We start from the raw sequence: 15,575 nt of genomic DNA on the forward strand, positions 1-15,575 counted from the left end.
GAACAATGACGATTATTTATTTTTGCTTTGAAACTATAGTATGTATAAACAAACTCGATGCACCTGGGCTAGTTTTGTTGCACCAACGGGGCTCAGATTTCTGGAAACATAGGAAGGTCTGAATGTGAGGAGCCGAGCTAACTCTTGTAGGTGATGAGTTTGTAAAACTGGAGATGCAAAGGACAGAATTGCAGAGCCACTGAATCTCAGCTCTGGCTGCCACCCCTTTCCATCCCTGCCGTCCCCCCCTCATCTTCCTCCCCACCTGCCTCCCTTCCGCCATTCCTTCTACTTTGGCAAGTGCCTACCACATGTCAAGCATTTCAACAGGGTCTTAGGGGCTCGGGGGCCAGCAGACGGAGTTTCCACCTGGAACATTCCAAGAGACAGAGAAGGTTCGTGTGACAGTGAGCTGGGTTCAGTGCAGCCAGGACTCAGGAAGGAGCATCTAAATCGGCCTGGGAGAAGAATAAGAATGAACGACTTTAAGAGAGAGTGAGAAGAGGCTGAGGGTCAAGGGAAAGATAAATCTTTGCCACCAGAGAAGGGGCAAGGAGAGTGCAGCAAGCAAAGAGAAAACTGTGCCAACGAACAAACGAGCAAGGGGGATGTGAGTGAGTGAGCTGCAGTGGGCCTGGGATTGCTGGACTTCAGGCGACAGGAATAGCAGAAGATGAGGGGGTCACAGGTTGTGGAGGACACCGCAGCGCCACACTCCAGGGTTTGGACACCATTTTCTAGGTTCTGGGAAATTCTGAACATGGAAGTGATGAGATCAGACAAGATGAGATTTGGAGGCTGGCCAGGACGGGGTTGCAACAACATAGGCCAGAGAGGCTAGGGCAATGTCAGAACACTGGGAAGGAGAGGATGCAGGGCACTAGGAGCAGAAACCAGGGGCTGCCACAGGACAGGTGAGGTCACACTGGAATCACATCCAGCAGGCAGGGCACTACTGGGGTCACTGCAGATGCCTCCACCTCAGGAAGTGGGCCGTGAGGCTCGCTGAGTAAACCCGGCTGGTGAACCGTGCTTGCCCGTTCAGAGGCAAGAAAACTCAGCCTTTGCTTCCCTTTGCTCCAGGCCCAAGTGTCTGCCCAAGTTGCCTGCAAGCTCTACCTGCAAATCAGTCTTTGAAGAGCAGTTTTTAACTTTCTAAGTCCTTGCAGTGCAGGAAGGAGCCAGAGCAGGGTAATTAATTTTTCTTAATAATTCAGTTTCTACCAGACCCTCCTTCTTCTGACCTCCCAAATTTTCTAATCCGTTTCACAGCATCCTACGCTGTTGTTTAACTCTGCCACATCTCAACAATGAGGCCCTGAGCTTCTTCAACCCAAAGACAAGCCTTACTCATTTCTTATTCCTCTGCCTGGGACCCAGCTAAGCTCATAGCAGGCATTCAACAAGTATGCTCTCAGTGAATGGCTGACCAGCAACTTAGAGAGTGAGGTGTGCTTTGAAATTGTGGAGCTCCATCAGGTCATGGGAAGCGGGAAGAGGTTTAAGAAGGCTGTCCCTCCTCTGGTTACTGATGAAGAGTTCAGTATGGGAGATGAGACAAGAGCAGCTGCCTGCTCAGTCTCTGGAGTCCTCTGCAGACCTCAGCTCTTTGGTGGTCTACAGTGTGGCTGTCACCCAGAGCAGGGCGGTTTGAACAGGCTGCCTGGTGCCTGGCTTCCCCGGGCAGCAGACTAGGGATTGGAGAACTAAGGGCTTTCAAGGTGAGGGAAGCCATGGTGCTTGCCAGACAGGGTGATTATTTTAGGATTTGTGAGGGTTTGGGGAGATTTTCCAGATGACTTTACGTTTTGTAATTCCCATTTTTGTATTTTTTTCTGGACTTCAGGGAGTCTTAGGGGATCCACAAGCACAGCCAGCGGCCTTGACAGATTGTAATTTGCAAATCCTTAGGCTTCAATCCATCACATCTGCTCCGAGGCCCATTCTTCCTACAGAGATAACCCTCCCCCAAGCCAGTCCTAGCCAGTTCTGTCTCATCCCAGGGCTAGAAGGAGGGAGGCAGAGAGGAAAACTCAGCATTCTCTTTTTTGAAAGTTTCCCAAATGGGGAGTTATGGTTCATCACCTTTAGTGACCCCTCGGGCTAGCCAGGAGGAAGTTCTGGACCAAGTAGGGAGGCTGGTTGATGGGCAGGCAGAGGGCAGAGCAGCCGACCATTCCTTCCTTGTCTCCCGCCCCACCTTCTTGCTGCCACCCCTGCCCTGCAAATGAACAGGCTCAGGCCTGTTCTTTCTGTGGACTCTTTGCTTCAGGCCGTGTTTCCTTGTTTCCTTCTTCCTGGGGTCTATCCTTCCAGAGCTGGACTCGCCAAGGGCTTCAGGAAGTGTTTCCTAGGGCACACGGTGCTCTGTGCTCCTCCTGGGGTCCCCTGATGCCCCCCACTGCTGGCTGCCCCAGCCTCTCCTTTCCTCCATGCTCCCCTGTCTGGGACCCCGCACTCAACCTTCCCTCTCCCTGCGGGGGTCATGCTCCCGCTCCCTCAGGCCTCTGGAACTGTGGGTGGGGGTTCTCCCACCTTCATTTTGTCTGCGGCAGGTCTGTGCCTGCGTCAGGACCCTGACCAAACCTCCTTCTCTCCGGGAAGCCTTCCTAGCACTTCCTCTCTCTCTCTCTCTCTCTCTCTCTCTCTCTCTCTCTCTCTCTCTCTCTCTCTCTCCTTCCTGGCCACCACCAGGCTAGCCGTTTTCCTCTACCGTGACCTTCCATCATGATGCCCCACCTCACTTGGGCCCAGAGCAGTGGAGCTGGCCAACCATGGACTGAATCCTGACATCCTGTGCTCAAAACAAACTTTGACTCCTCTAAGTTGACTTTGTCCAACGTTTTGGTCGCAGTGACGTCAAGCTGACTAACACAGCCCTTATCCCACGAATGGTTTGCAAACAGTGTCTTCTTCTATGGGTTGTCACTTCACTCTGTTAATTATTTCCTTTTCTATGATGAACCTTTTTTTAAAAATCTGATGCTATTTCATTTATCTTTTTTTACTTTCACATCCCTGCTTTTGACATATGTATTTTTAAAAAAGACTCATTGACCAGAATAATGTCAAGGTGTCTACTCTTTTTTTTTTTCTTATAGTTTTACAGTTTCAGATCTTAAAGTTTAAGTCTTTAATGCACTTTAAGTTTTGTTCTTTTTTCCATATCTGCAGGGTCCGGTTTCCTCCCTTGCGTGTGTACATCCAGCTTCCCAGCGTCCTGGGTCCTTCCCCATGCTGCGTCCCTTGTCTGGTTGTCTCTCTCCTCAGATCTAAAACTTGCTCCATACGTTTAGGTGTTCCAGTGTACGGTGCACATGTATGTATCACTGTTACACACTCGTGACCAGCCCTCCTCCTTATCACTACAGAGTGACCTTCTTTATCCCTTGGGATGGTTTTCAACTTTAAGTGAGTTTTTTTTTTTTTTTTTTTTTTTTTTGCCTTAAGTGTAGCGGCTGTGGCCTCCTGGGGCTTCCATTGGCTGGAAGGTTTTTCCCATTTTGTCTTTTTCTGCCTCTGTGTGTCCTTAAATCTAAAACGAGTCTCTTATGGACAACATATATTACATACATTTGGATTTTGTTTTTCTTTTTAAAATCTATTCAGTCATTCTTTTTATAAGACAATCCGGGCTGTTGCATCAGGTTATTTTTTATAAGTAGGGATATACCATGGCCATCTATCAACTGTTTTCTGGGTTTTTTTGTAAGTCCCTTGTTCCTTTATTCTTTTGCTGTCTTGTGACTCGATGGTTTTCTGTAGTGCTTATGCTTGGTTTCTTTATCTTTTGTGTATTTATTACACTTTTTCTCTTTCTAGCTTTTGTGAGGCCTATATAAAACAATAGTCCAGGGTGGACTGTTAGCAACTTAACTTTACACACACCTAAAACCTCTACTTTTACCCTCCCTCCTGCATTTTATATTTTGAAGTCACAGTTTAGTGTATTTTATATTGTGTGTCTCTAAGCAAATTGTTGTAACTGTAGTTATTTTTAACAGTTTTTTCTTAACCTTTGTAGCATATATACAAGTTTCTACGCACTGCCCTTACAGTATTAGAGTATTTAGAATTTGACTACATATACCGTAACCAGCATATATTATGCTCTTATTTAAAAAAAAATTTAAGTATATGTATATATTTTAGTTGTAGACGGACACAATGCCTTTATTTTGTTTGTTTATTCTTATGCAGTGCTGAGGATCAAACCCAGTGCCTCACACATGCAAGGCAAGTGCTCTACCACTGAGCCACACCCCCAGACTCTCATGCTCTCATGTTTTCATGTTAGTAACCAATTTCCTTTCATTTCTTTTGAGGAACTCCCTTTAGCATTTCTTAAAAGGAGATCCAGTGGTGATCAACTCCCTCTCCTTTTGCTTGGGAAAGTGTTTATTCCTACTTCATTTGATGGTATGAAAGCTATTCTGAAGGTCAGCTTTGCCAGGTTTAGTGTTCTTGGTTGACACTTTTTCCCCCCAGTTCTTTGAATATATCATCCCATTCTCACCTGGCCTTCAGAGTTTCTTCTAGGAATGCCACTGACAGTCTCTTAGGGGTTTCCTGGATAAATCACTATTCTCGTGCTGCCTTTATAATTCTTTATCTTTTGACTTTTAGAATTTGATTATAAAGTGTCTTAATGAACTTTCCTTCCTTCCTTCTTTCTTTTCTTTTCTTTCTTTCTTTCTTTCTTTCTTTTTTTTTTTTTTTTTTTTTAACCAGGGATTAAACCCAGGATGCTTAACCTCTGGGCCACATCCCCAGCCCTTTTAAAATATTTTATTTAGAGACTGGGTCTGCTAAGTTGCTTAGTGCCTCTTTAAATTGCTGAGGCTGGCTTTGAACTCACAATCCTCCTGCCTCAGCCTCCTGAGCCACTGGGATTACAGGCCTGCACAACCATGTCTGGCTAATGAACATTTCTTTATGTTTAATCTATTCTTTCATTTATATTCAGGGATCTATATATTGGTTCCCTTTTCCTGGTTTGCAAAGTTTTCTTTCATGATTTCTTTATGTAAGTTTTTTCCCTCTTTCGTTCCTCTGCTCCTTAGGAGACTTCCATTATGATGTCTTTCTTCACTCTTTTTCATGCACTCTTATTTCTGTTCCTCTGTGTAATTTAAAATGACCTCTTAGACCCCATTGTCTTTTAGGGGTGCAGGGAGGTTACCAGGGATTGAACTCATGCACAAGCAGCCATTGAGCCCTATTTTGTATTTTATTTAGAGACACGGTCTCACTGAGTTGCTCAGTTTGCTGTTGCTGAGGCTGGCTTTGAACTCGTGATCCTCCTGCCTCAGCCTCTGGAGCTGCTGGGATGACAGGAGTGCTCCACTGTGCCCGGCTCCATTGTCTTTTTGCTGCCTGATTGAGCCTGCTGTTGAAGCACTCTATGAAATTTTTCATTTCTGTAAATTTGTGCTCTTCAACTCCAGAATTTCTGTGTGGTTATGCTTTATGGTTTCTAACTCTTTGTTGAACTTCTAATTTTGCTCATGCATTGTTTGTGTATGATCTGTTTTAGCTCACTGAACTTCTTGAGGCCACTCTTGGAGTTCTTTGTCAGGCACACGTAGATCTCCATGTCTTCAGGGTCAATTGCTAGTTCTCCCTTGGTGGAGTCGTGTTTTCCAGGTTACTCGTGATTCTGTGGCCTTGTGTTGGTGTCTACATGTGTAAGAAGCAGGCATCTCTTCCAGTCTACCATAGCCTGTGTGGAGATTCCTGGTGTGCTGACTCGGAGTCTACGGCTGGTTTGATGTTTCAGGCCTCAGGAGGGCTGGGCCGGTGCCTAGGTTAGTAGGTGGGAGGCCACCCTGCTGCCTGTGTCTATGGGGACAGGCCTGGGACCTGGGCTGCTAGGGAGGCCTGAGACTGCATCCATGTGGGCAGGCCCAGTTGCAACATGTCCTCAGAGGCCAGCCTCGTTCTGTGGTCTACTGTGATGGCCCTGTTGACTGTGTGTGTTGGGACAGGCCAGAAGCCAGCATCCCCAGCAGCCAGCTTAGTACTAGGCCTGAAACCAAGGTCTACAGGGGCAAACCTGGTGCTAGGGCCAACCAGAGGCTGGGTCCCCGAGGATGGCCTGGCTCTGTGCCTGGGGGCAGTGTGGTCCTGGTATCAACAGAGGAGAGCCAGGTACTTGGGAGCCTGGGCCTGGCTTGGAGCCTGGCCTGTGGGGCCATCCTAGGGGCTGAACCTGGTCTGCAGTAGCCAGCTTGCTTCCTGGAGCTCAGGCAGGCCTGGAAGCCTGATCTTTGGGGGTCAGCCTGGAGCTTGGGGCCAGGGCTGGCTTGGTACCAGGTGAGCCTGACAATGGGTTTGCCAGAGCAGGCCCAGTGCTGGGCCTGGGAGAAGCTGGGGGCTCACTTCCATCCCTCTCCCCACGTAGCGGGCAGCACTCTGCCCTCTGTGCTGCCTGGGATGGAGGGAGGGCTGTGTGGGTGGGAGAAACCGCCCCTGCCCTCCTCCTCATCCTTCCCGCTTCTGTGCTCCCCAGTCTCTGTAGTCTCTCCCTTGGGTCCCCAGCTCCTGCATTGTGACTTATGGCTGGCCATTCAGGGGCATGTCCCCAGGAGGGAGTCAGCGCTGGAGCTCCAGTTTTTCCATCCAGCTGACGTCCTTAAAGACCGTTCTGGGCTCTCTGCTTTCCTGGAATCTGCAAGAGACGCTGTCCTTTCCCTGGGGGTGGGGACCATTGTCTTTTGTTTTGTGTATCATGCTCTGTGTTGATCTTTCCAGAAGTCTGTGCCAAGCACAATTTTTTTGGTCTTTAGTCCTGGTTGCAAAACTCGTTCTCTGTATTTGTTGCTGTGGGGAACTGGCTTCAGGTTTTGGACGTGAGTCCGTGTGGGGGATTTGGCAGTCACCTTTGACTTGGTCAAGGGAAGAAGAGAGGAAGGCAGCAAATTAAGTTCTGGGTGTGAGATTCCTTTAATCACTTCAACAACATACACTTTAACCACAGCATTTCCATATTCAGAATCCCCAGAGATCCCTCATCTGACTTCCCTGCACTACTTTCAATTCAGTTTGATTTATTCACAAACACACTACACACTACACACACACACACACACACACACACACACACCACACACACACACACACAAAGCCTGGTTGTCAGTTCTAGGCACTGGGGACCCAGCAGTGAACAAGGGTAATATAAAGTTGTCATGAAGCCAAAGGAGACATGGAGAAAAACAAGCCATTTGGCAGGTGTCGTGGGTCCGGTAACATGTAGGTGTTGGCATGGGGAAGGTTGAAGTGGAGAGGGAGGTACCCACACAGGCACAGGCGAAGACGTGCTGCAGGGAAAACAGGACACCAGAAGGAAACCAGGTTCACGTACGGATTCCAAGGAGAGGGAAGCTCATCTAGGGGGACGTTAAGAAAGCCCTTGGGCTGGCATTTGAAATGGGCTTAAAGAATACCTGCTGACAGTCACTTCCTCCCAACCTGAACCCTGTCTTCACAGCTGGGCTGTCTGAGCCGGCCCACGCTCGTCCTTCCTGTCTGAGGAGTCTCACAGGCCCAAGAAGAAAGGGCTGGCTCCTTCCTGGCTGCTCCCTGATGCTGTCACATGCCGCAGCTTGGCTTCCCCTGGCCACCTGCCGTGCGGGTTGGTTCTGGTTTTGGGCAGCTCAGCACCCAGGCCAGTTTCCTCTTGCTGCCTCGGAGACACGTGCACCGGCCAGCCTGCACGCTCGGAGCTGGGGTACCAGCCCCACAAGTTCCCTCCCAGCATGGGCGTTCGATGACCCCCACTCAGGCCTGGGGCCCTGCGTGCTCCTCTTTGCTCTCAGGTTGGCTGATGCCCTGTCGGCACTTTCTGATATTCTATTCTTGTTTTATAAAGTGGTGGGCTTCCTCTTCCCTGAAAGGATCTTGACTAATAGAGAAGTTGGTGCCAGGAAACGTCCAAGGAAATGGACACTCAAAAATGAGATTTGGGCATAAGGGTGGTCGTGTCCTGGACTGGAACGCGGCCGGAGCTCCTGGAGCGCTGTGAACTGTGATGCAGTGTCCACGCAGCCACCTTTGCCTGACTGTGAGGAAGCACCTAGAGAAGCCAGTCCCCTGAGGGAGTAGGTGACTGCTGCACTTTCCCGTATGACAGGGGTGGTGGCCATGAACTCCAGGACAGAGAGGGCTACTCCAGGTGTACTGAAGCACTAAGGAAAGGCATGATAGGCTCGGGCTCCAGACTCTCAGCTCCGGCCGTGCCATGGAGCTGGTGTGCTCATGTGGTGGACCTAGAAGGACCTCATTTCTTGCAGCTTCAGGAACAACTTTGTGAAAAATCAGAACAAATTTTAGTTTTGAAAGTTTCAGAATGGACTATTAAGTGGATTACCCAGCCAAGGCTTCCAGTGAAGTCTAGAATCCCGAATCCCTAATCACTTTGAGCTTCTCTGGCTGGTGCACGACAGGCCTGAGGGTGCTAAAGGCTGCAACTGGGGCCTCCCCTGGGCAATTGCTTTGCGAAGGGATGCTACTCTCGTCACCATCTGCCCCAGCCCACCCTTTGTTGCCAGTAGCCTCATAACTGAGTTAGATCTCAGCACGCTCCAGGGGAACCAGTACAAGTCTGAGCCAGGAGGAAACAATATAGATGGGTTCGAGAGATGCCTGCTCTCCAGGTAGGGAGATGACCATAAACACAAACTTGGAGGTTGCTCTGGGTTGTTCCGAGAACAAACTGTAAATCATAGAGTTTGTTTGCAACGTAGTTACAGGAAGACTGGGAAAGTAGGTAGATCCATGTTGGGAGGCACCTTGCATGTGATTTAAATGGAGAAAGAAGAACCAGCGACCGAGCGTGAGCAGGAGTGACACGCTTAGAGGCTCACTTCAATAGGTGGGGCTGGGGCCAAACAGGCTGGACGGTGACGGGGACACTCAAGCCTGGGCCAGTCAGAAGTATAGTTATTTCAGTATTAAGAAATAATAGCTGGGCAATAGTAGAGAAAATGAAAATGGAGGGGGGGCGGAAATAATAGCTGGATCTAAAGTGGAGTAGGAAGTGGCATAAGCCTTGGGCTCCGTGACTCTGGACCCTGTTCCCTTTACAGCAGCCTGCAGCTGAGCTCAGCTTCCCACATATCAAAAGTAGCAAGAATGAAAGTGCCAATCTCCTTTGTGAGTGTGCTGCCTCCAGGAAGGTGATAGCTTTAGCCTTTATCCATCTTTTTTAGTGAGAGTAACTCGCAGGCCCTTTATTGAGATGAATGTGAAAGTGGAAGAGATGCACAGGCAGTGGATGTTTGAACATGAAAACGTCCCCGAGGGCACAGAAGCAGAGGGGGAGGCTGGTGACTTTGAAGTCACCCTGTGGCCTTCAGGGTTCTCCCAAGTCGGGCAGCGCCTAGGGCTTCCTACATACCTGCCTCGTGACTCGCTCCTTTCTTGTGGATACCTGCACAGTTACACAACCAACAGGAGGCCGCACAGCTCCTCGTGGGGAGTAGTGTTACAACTTAATCCCCACAGATGGGCAGGTATCATGATCAGCTTATGTTTCCAAAACACAAAGCCCTTATTTTCAGTTCTTCATTCGTAGTTAAACCTGGAACCGGAGTTGGTGAAAAGGAGTTGTGGATACAGTTGGTACAACAGTCTGCAGAAAAGGTTTGGCAGCAAAGGCACCGCCTCAGAATCAGCAGGAGGTGGTCAGCATCTCCTCTGCCAAGTCCCCAGGGGCTGAGCAGTGGGTTACGGGGGCTTCCCCGCTGTTCCCTGCCAGGAGATGGTCCAGTAGCCTGCAAGGCAAGGGAAGCCCCCTGGTTCTGCCATGGCCTCTTGGTGTATTTATTTTCTCGTCTGTGATAGGGGCATAGAGAATTTCCTGGTAAGCTTGCTGCTGTTTTTGAAAGAGGATGATGAAGTAAATAAGAAAGTACTTGCTGAAGACACAAGGTACTGCTCTGGGCCTGGAGACGGTGATGATAGCTCCCCAGGGCAGCCACGCACCTCAGACTATGCAGGGAGAGATCAGCTTCAGGGCTTGGTAGCATTGGTTTCTTTTAATTAGTTGATGATTCAATCTAAAATAAATAGCCTTAAAATTATGAATATTCTGGTGTCTCAATCAGTTTGGGCTGACAGAATGGAATACCATGGACCTGGTGGATTCACAACACACACGTTTCTTGCAGTTTTGCAGGTTGGAGTCTGACCCAGTGCCTGCTTCTTGAGGAGGGCTGAGCACAGGCAGCCGTCTGTCCATGCTGTTTCACGTAGAGGCCACCTGGCACTGGCCTCCTCTTACAGGGCACAACCCCCATGTGGGCTCTGCCTCACCTTCTCATGGCCTCCCAGGGACCCCACCTCCAAATCATCGCACTGGAATTAGGGCTTCAACGCGTCGATCCGGGGAGGCACACACTCAGCCCATTGCCTGTGACTCGGGTGACTGTAATACGAGTGGGTGTTTCCAGAATCTGGAATCCTGTGAACGTGTCAGATTCAGGGTGTGAGTGAGACTCAACCCGGGCGGTCACCTGGCCTGCTGTCAAGATCTTTTCAAGAAGAACAGACTGTATATTAGAAGGTTTTACTTAAGAGAACATATAATGTTTATTGATTTAATATTAATTAATACTAATCATTAACACGATTTGCTATGATAGCTTACTTTTGATACTATACTCCTTCATAAAAGCCAACTGTATCACCAGCGGCTATAAAAGTAAATTCACATTATATTATCTGACTGTCAATGGAAAGATCATTTTCCATAATGAATGTCACAGTTTTTTTTTTTTTTAGAGAGAGAGAGAGAGAGAGAGAGAGAGAGAATTTTTAAATATTTATTTATTTTTTTTAGTTTTCAGTGGACACAACACCTTTATTTTATTTTTATGTGGTGCTGAGGATCGAACCAAGGTGAGCGCACTACCGCTTGAGCCACATCCCCATCCCTGAATGTCACAATTTAAGATTAAGTAACAAGCCATATTATTTTTAGTGATTAACAAGGATTAATGTTTGAGGAGGCAGATATGTTTAACCCATAAACATTACACAATATATACATGTATCGAAACATCACATAATAGCCCCAAATGTATATTATTTTTATGTTTTATCTGGTGGTTAAAAAACAGATTTAATCTAAATTTTAAAAATGAATGTTTAAATGCACATATGGTGTAAGACTGTGCATTAAAATGTATATATGAATTGCAGTTCACATAGGCCAATTTAATTATAAATGAAATGAATTTTATTGTCTACTTAACTGTACATTGAAGCAAAGGAGGATGGAGTGGAAAATTAACCAGGCAGAATTTATGATCATTTTCTAGTGGGAGATGAGAGGGAGGAATAGATAATAAAGAAGTCAACAAAAATCAGAAAAAAACGTACCCAGAAAGGTGTGAGGTGGGGCTCTGCGGGTGTAAAGCCGTGGCGGAAGCCTCCCTCTGAGACTGCCCTGTGTGAGTGGGGAGCTGGATGTGAGAAAGCAGAGCTGCTCTGACTGTTCCCGGTTGGGAAGGACAGAGCAGAAGGAGACGGTGTGAGACCAGGTTAAAGGCAGAGAGGGATCTCGTAGGTCCTGCAGGACTCTGCATCTTATTCTAGTCACAGTGGTCAACCACTGTCCGGGTTGAAGCATGGAGGTGGCACGATCCTATTTGGTTTGAGGAAGATCACTCGGGTTAATGCACAGAAACAATTAGGAGCAGGACTGGCATTAGACACTCTCAGGGGCCTCTCGGAGCAGTGGCTTGAATGAGGGCAGAGGCTTGAGGCTGAGCTGCAGGCAGGGAATGGTGGGGTTATGGGCTGAGCTGTGTCCCCAGATCTAGATGTCAAATCTTTACTCCAAGAATCTCAAAATGTGACTGCATCTGACAGAGGTAACCAGGTTGAAGAACGTGTGTAGGGTACGTCCAATAAATGTGACCTCTTCAGGAAAGGAGATGGGGACACAAGCTCACATGGGCCAAAGACCCTGGGAGACTCAGAAGGAAGAACATGCCATCTACAAGCCATCAAGAAGCCTCAGGAGAACCAACCCTGATGACAGCTTTACTCCATCAAGACTCTGTAACTCTGAAAAATACATTTCTGCTCTTTAAGCCCCCTAGTCCTTGGTACTTTGTCATAGCAGCACCGACTGACTAATACATGAGATAAAGAAAGGAATTGAGGATTATAGATAGGTTTTTGGCATGAGAAATTGCATGTTTAGAGGTCTATTTTATTGGTTTATTTTTCACTCCATCCTCCTTTGCTTCAATGTACAGTTAAATAGATAATAAAATTCATTTCATTTGTAATTAAATTTGCATATGTGAACTGCAACTCATATATATATTTTAATGTACAGTCTTACACCTTCTTAACACACGTGCATTTAAATAGAATTCCCTAACATTCATGAATAAGACTGAGGAAGGAACAGGTTTGGGGTAACATAGGGTATTGGTGATAGGGGTAATTAAGAAGTAAATTTGGCTTTTCTACATTTGAAGTGCCTATCCACATGCATAAAAAGTTATTGAGTTGAGAGTGGTATGTATAAACCTGGGAAATTCATCCATTTTGTTATACAAATAATTCAAGTAAATAAACTTGCATGTTTCTGTCCATCCCAGTCACTTGTGGATGTAAACACTAAGGGCCGGTTAGAGGCGGGTGTCACCTCTCAGTGTCAGCAGTTTGGACTCTTGTTTTGAAGGGAGCTATGTGCTGCATGATTTCTGTCTCTAAAAGTCAACAGAACTTGAATGGACACATAAGGGTCAAATATCACCTTAAGAAGCCACTCCAAATCAGGAGGCAATTGCAACATTCTGAAAACATTTACTGGATTGGACATCATGAGATGTGGCTTTGGATCCAAACCTGCCCTTTCTAGATGAGTGTAATCTGGAGTATAATCTCAGATTCACATATTTGTGCATTTTATGATGAATTCTTAACAGCATTTTTCCCCCTTCTCCCTTTAGGGAACTTTTGGAATTTGTTTTTGTTTTTGCCTGATTGGGGAATGCTGGCTAATATAGTTCCTGCAAAGTCTTGCACAAGATTACCCCATATTTCAAACTGATTTTGGAACTCACTGGGTGTGTATTTGTAGTTACAAAGCCTGAAGAGGCCCTACATGTTACTACTGGGGGGATGGTGATTTTGTGTGTGTGTGTGTGTGTGTGAGTGTGTGTGTGTGTGCGTGTGTGCACATGCATGTACTCTGTTGACATATGCCCATGTATTCATGCAGATAGAGTATTATAAAATACTTGCTATTACCAGGGAGCCTTGTATCAAATTGTATCACTGGCCTGTGATATTTTGATAGGTGCCATTAGGGAGAACAATGGGCCCAGGATATATTCCTAGAGGGACTCACATTTATACTTTTTATATCATCTCCAAACAAGATTGTACATGTGGTCAGATTCACAATGATAGGAGTGAAAGATGTCTACCTTGAAACTGAGTTTGTAGCTCTCTCTACCTCAAGGGATTTTGAATTCCTATTTTTATGATAAAACCCATAATTACTTTGTAAATAAGTGTGCGATATTGCATTGTATTTGTTTGCTTTAAAATTTTTGTTGGTATGAACACTTAAAATAAATGAGAGTTTTTCCAAGATTTCTTCATAAAAAAAAGAAACCACTGGTAGGAAAATGGAAGAACTATCAGAGGCCTCAGTGCTCGACCTCTGAATGGCCTCTGATAAGACCTGCCTCAAAGATTGTTCTGAGAATTAATTAAGCCTGAATATTTAAATTAAACTCTAATACTCTACCATATGCTGGCAATTTCTGAAAATCTTGGGCAACTGAAAGTGCAGAGGCTGGATTTCTTTTATAAAATTATTATTATCATTAGGGCTGGGGTTGTGGCTCAGTGGTAGAGCACTTGCCTTGCATGCATGAGTCATTGGGTTCGATCCTCAGCACCACATAAAAATAAATAAAATAAAATAAAGATATTGTGTCCAATATCTTTAAATAAAAATATATTTTTAAAAAATTGATATATAACAATTGTACATATTTATAAGGTATAATGTGACACATCAGTACATTTGATACATGTGGTCAGTGTAGGGGCGGATTTCTATAAAAAATGTTTTGGCTTGATACAGCAAAGCTGAGATCTATTTTCAATTCTCTGCTACACTTGGGCTGTAGTGGAGGCAACAGGGACAGTGCTCAACCTGGCCTTCCCATACGCCCACCCAGCATGGTGGCTTGGCCACACTGGGCTATCACTTCATGTCCAGGGAACTGATGTAAGATATTGGCAAAGACAATTTATTAATAAAACACAATCAACCTTATGTTGAATTGTTACTGAAAACAATAGCTAATGGACTTTAAAAAAATAAAATGATACAAGTCATCAAGACTCTCTCTAGGTTATAGCATATTAGAAATGATAAATAGCATTATATGTGATACACAGGCATGGAGAATCAGAAGATTTACCTGAGTAGAAAGAGAGAGATAGTTAAGGATAACAGCTGCAGGTATGGTCAACGGAAAGGAGGAAACGGAAGGACAAGCTTGTTCATCCGTCCTCACCTCCTGGGCTGAAACCCGTGGAGGTGGAGAAGGGGTTTGTCACCCAGCACAGGCCCCGGGGTGCGTTGTGTGCATGCCTTTCAGACAGATTCCTACTACTGCATTGTTTTCAAAGTACAAATCTTGGTCACCAGGGGCTCCTTTCTGGAGCTGGCAACCACAGTCGTGAAAGCAGTCCCTTGGGGCAGTTGGGCAGTGCTCCAGGACCTTGGGAGACCCAGGGATATCCATTCCTGTTATTAAAAACACTGTAGAAGAGGCAAACTTCATGGAAAATTAATTATGTATTTAATACTGTTTGAAAAAAAATCCCAAGGAAAGGACCTCATGAACCTTTATCCACAGAGATGGGCATTAATTTCATGGATTTAGTGAAGGTTTGAAGTATACATATTACCAGTCTGTGAAAGGTCAGTGGTAAGAATGTTTCCTTTTCATTGTTTGGCGCAGATGCTTTTCTGCTCAGCCTCCTGGTGGACTGATAGATGGACAGCAAGATGAGACTGGCCACACGATGGCTGTGGCCCTCTAGCGGCCTGTGCTGCCTCGCTAGGCTCTGGCCAGCTGGCTTCATGGTCTCACTGTGACCCTGTCTGTTGGCTTCTTTTGTCTTTCCCTTCCCTCCTGTACTTTTTTTATTTTTTATTTTTTTGCCCAAGAGGACAGATTTGGTTATCGTATTAATCATGTCTTTTTATTCTCAATTATTTATGTATTTTTAATCAACAAATGATAATTTTATATATTTGTGGAATATACTTGCAGTATTTTGTCTAGAATGTCTAGAATGTGGCCTGATTAAAGCAAGCTAATTAGTATATCCATTTCCTCACTTAAGGGGTCATTTTTCGTGGGGAGATGGGCTGGGTGGACTCTGGCCAGGGAGCCAAGCTCGGCAACCCCCGGGCCATTAGCATGAAGTGGTAGCTGGTTTCTTTGGTGTGATTCCTCCATTGACCAGAACACACAGCAGCAGCCAAGGCTGCTGGGAGCCCTGCCCTTGCTCTTTCTGAGCCC

Source organism: Urocitellus parryii, chromosome 9, assembly GCF_045843805.1.
Source record: "Urocitellus parryii isolate mUroPar1 chromosome 9, mUroPar1.hap1, whole genome shotgun sequence".
Classification (NCBI taxonomy): Eukaryota; Metazoa; Chordata; class Mammalia; order Rodentia; family Sciuridae; genus Urocitellus; species Urocitellus parryii.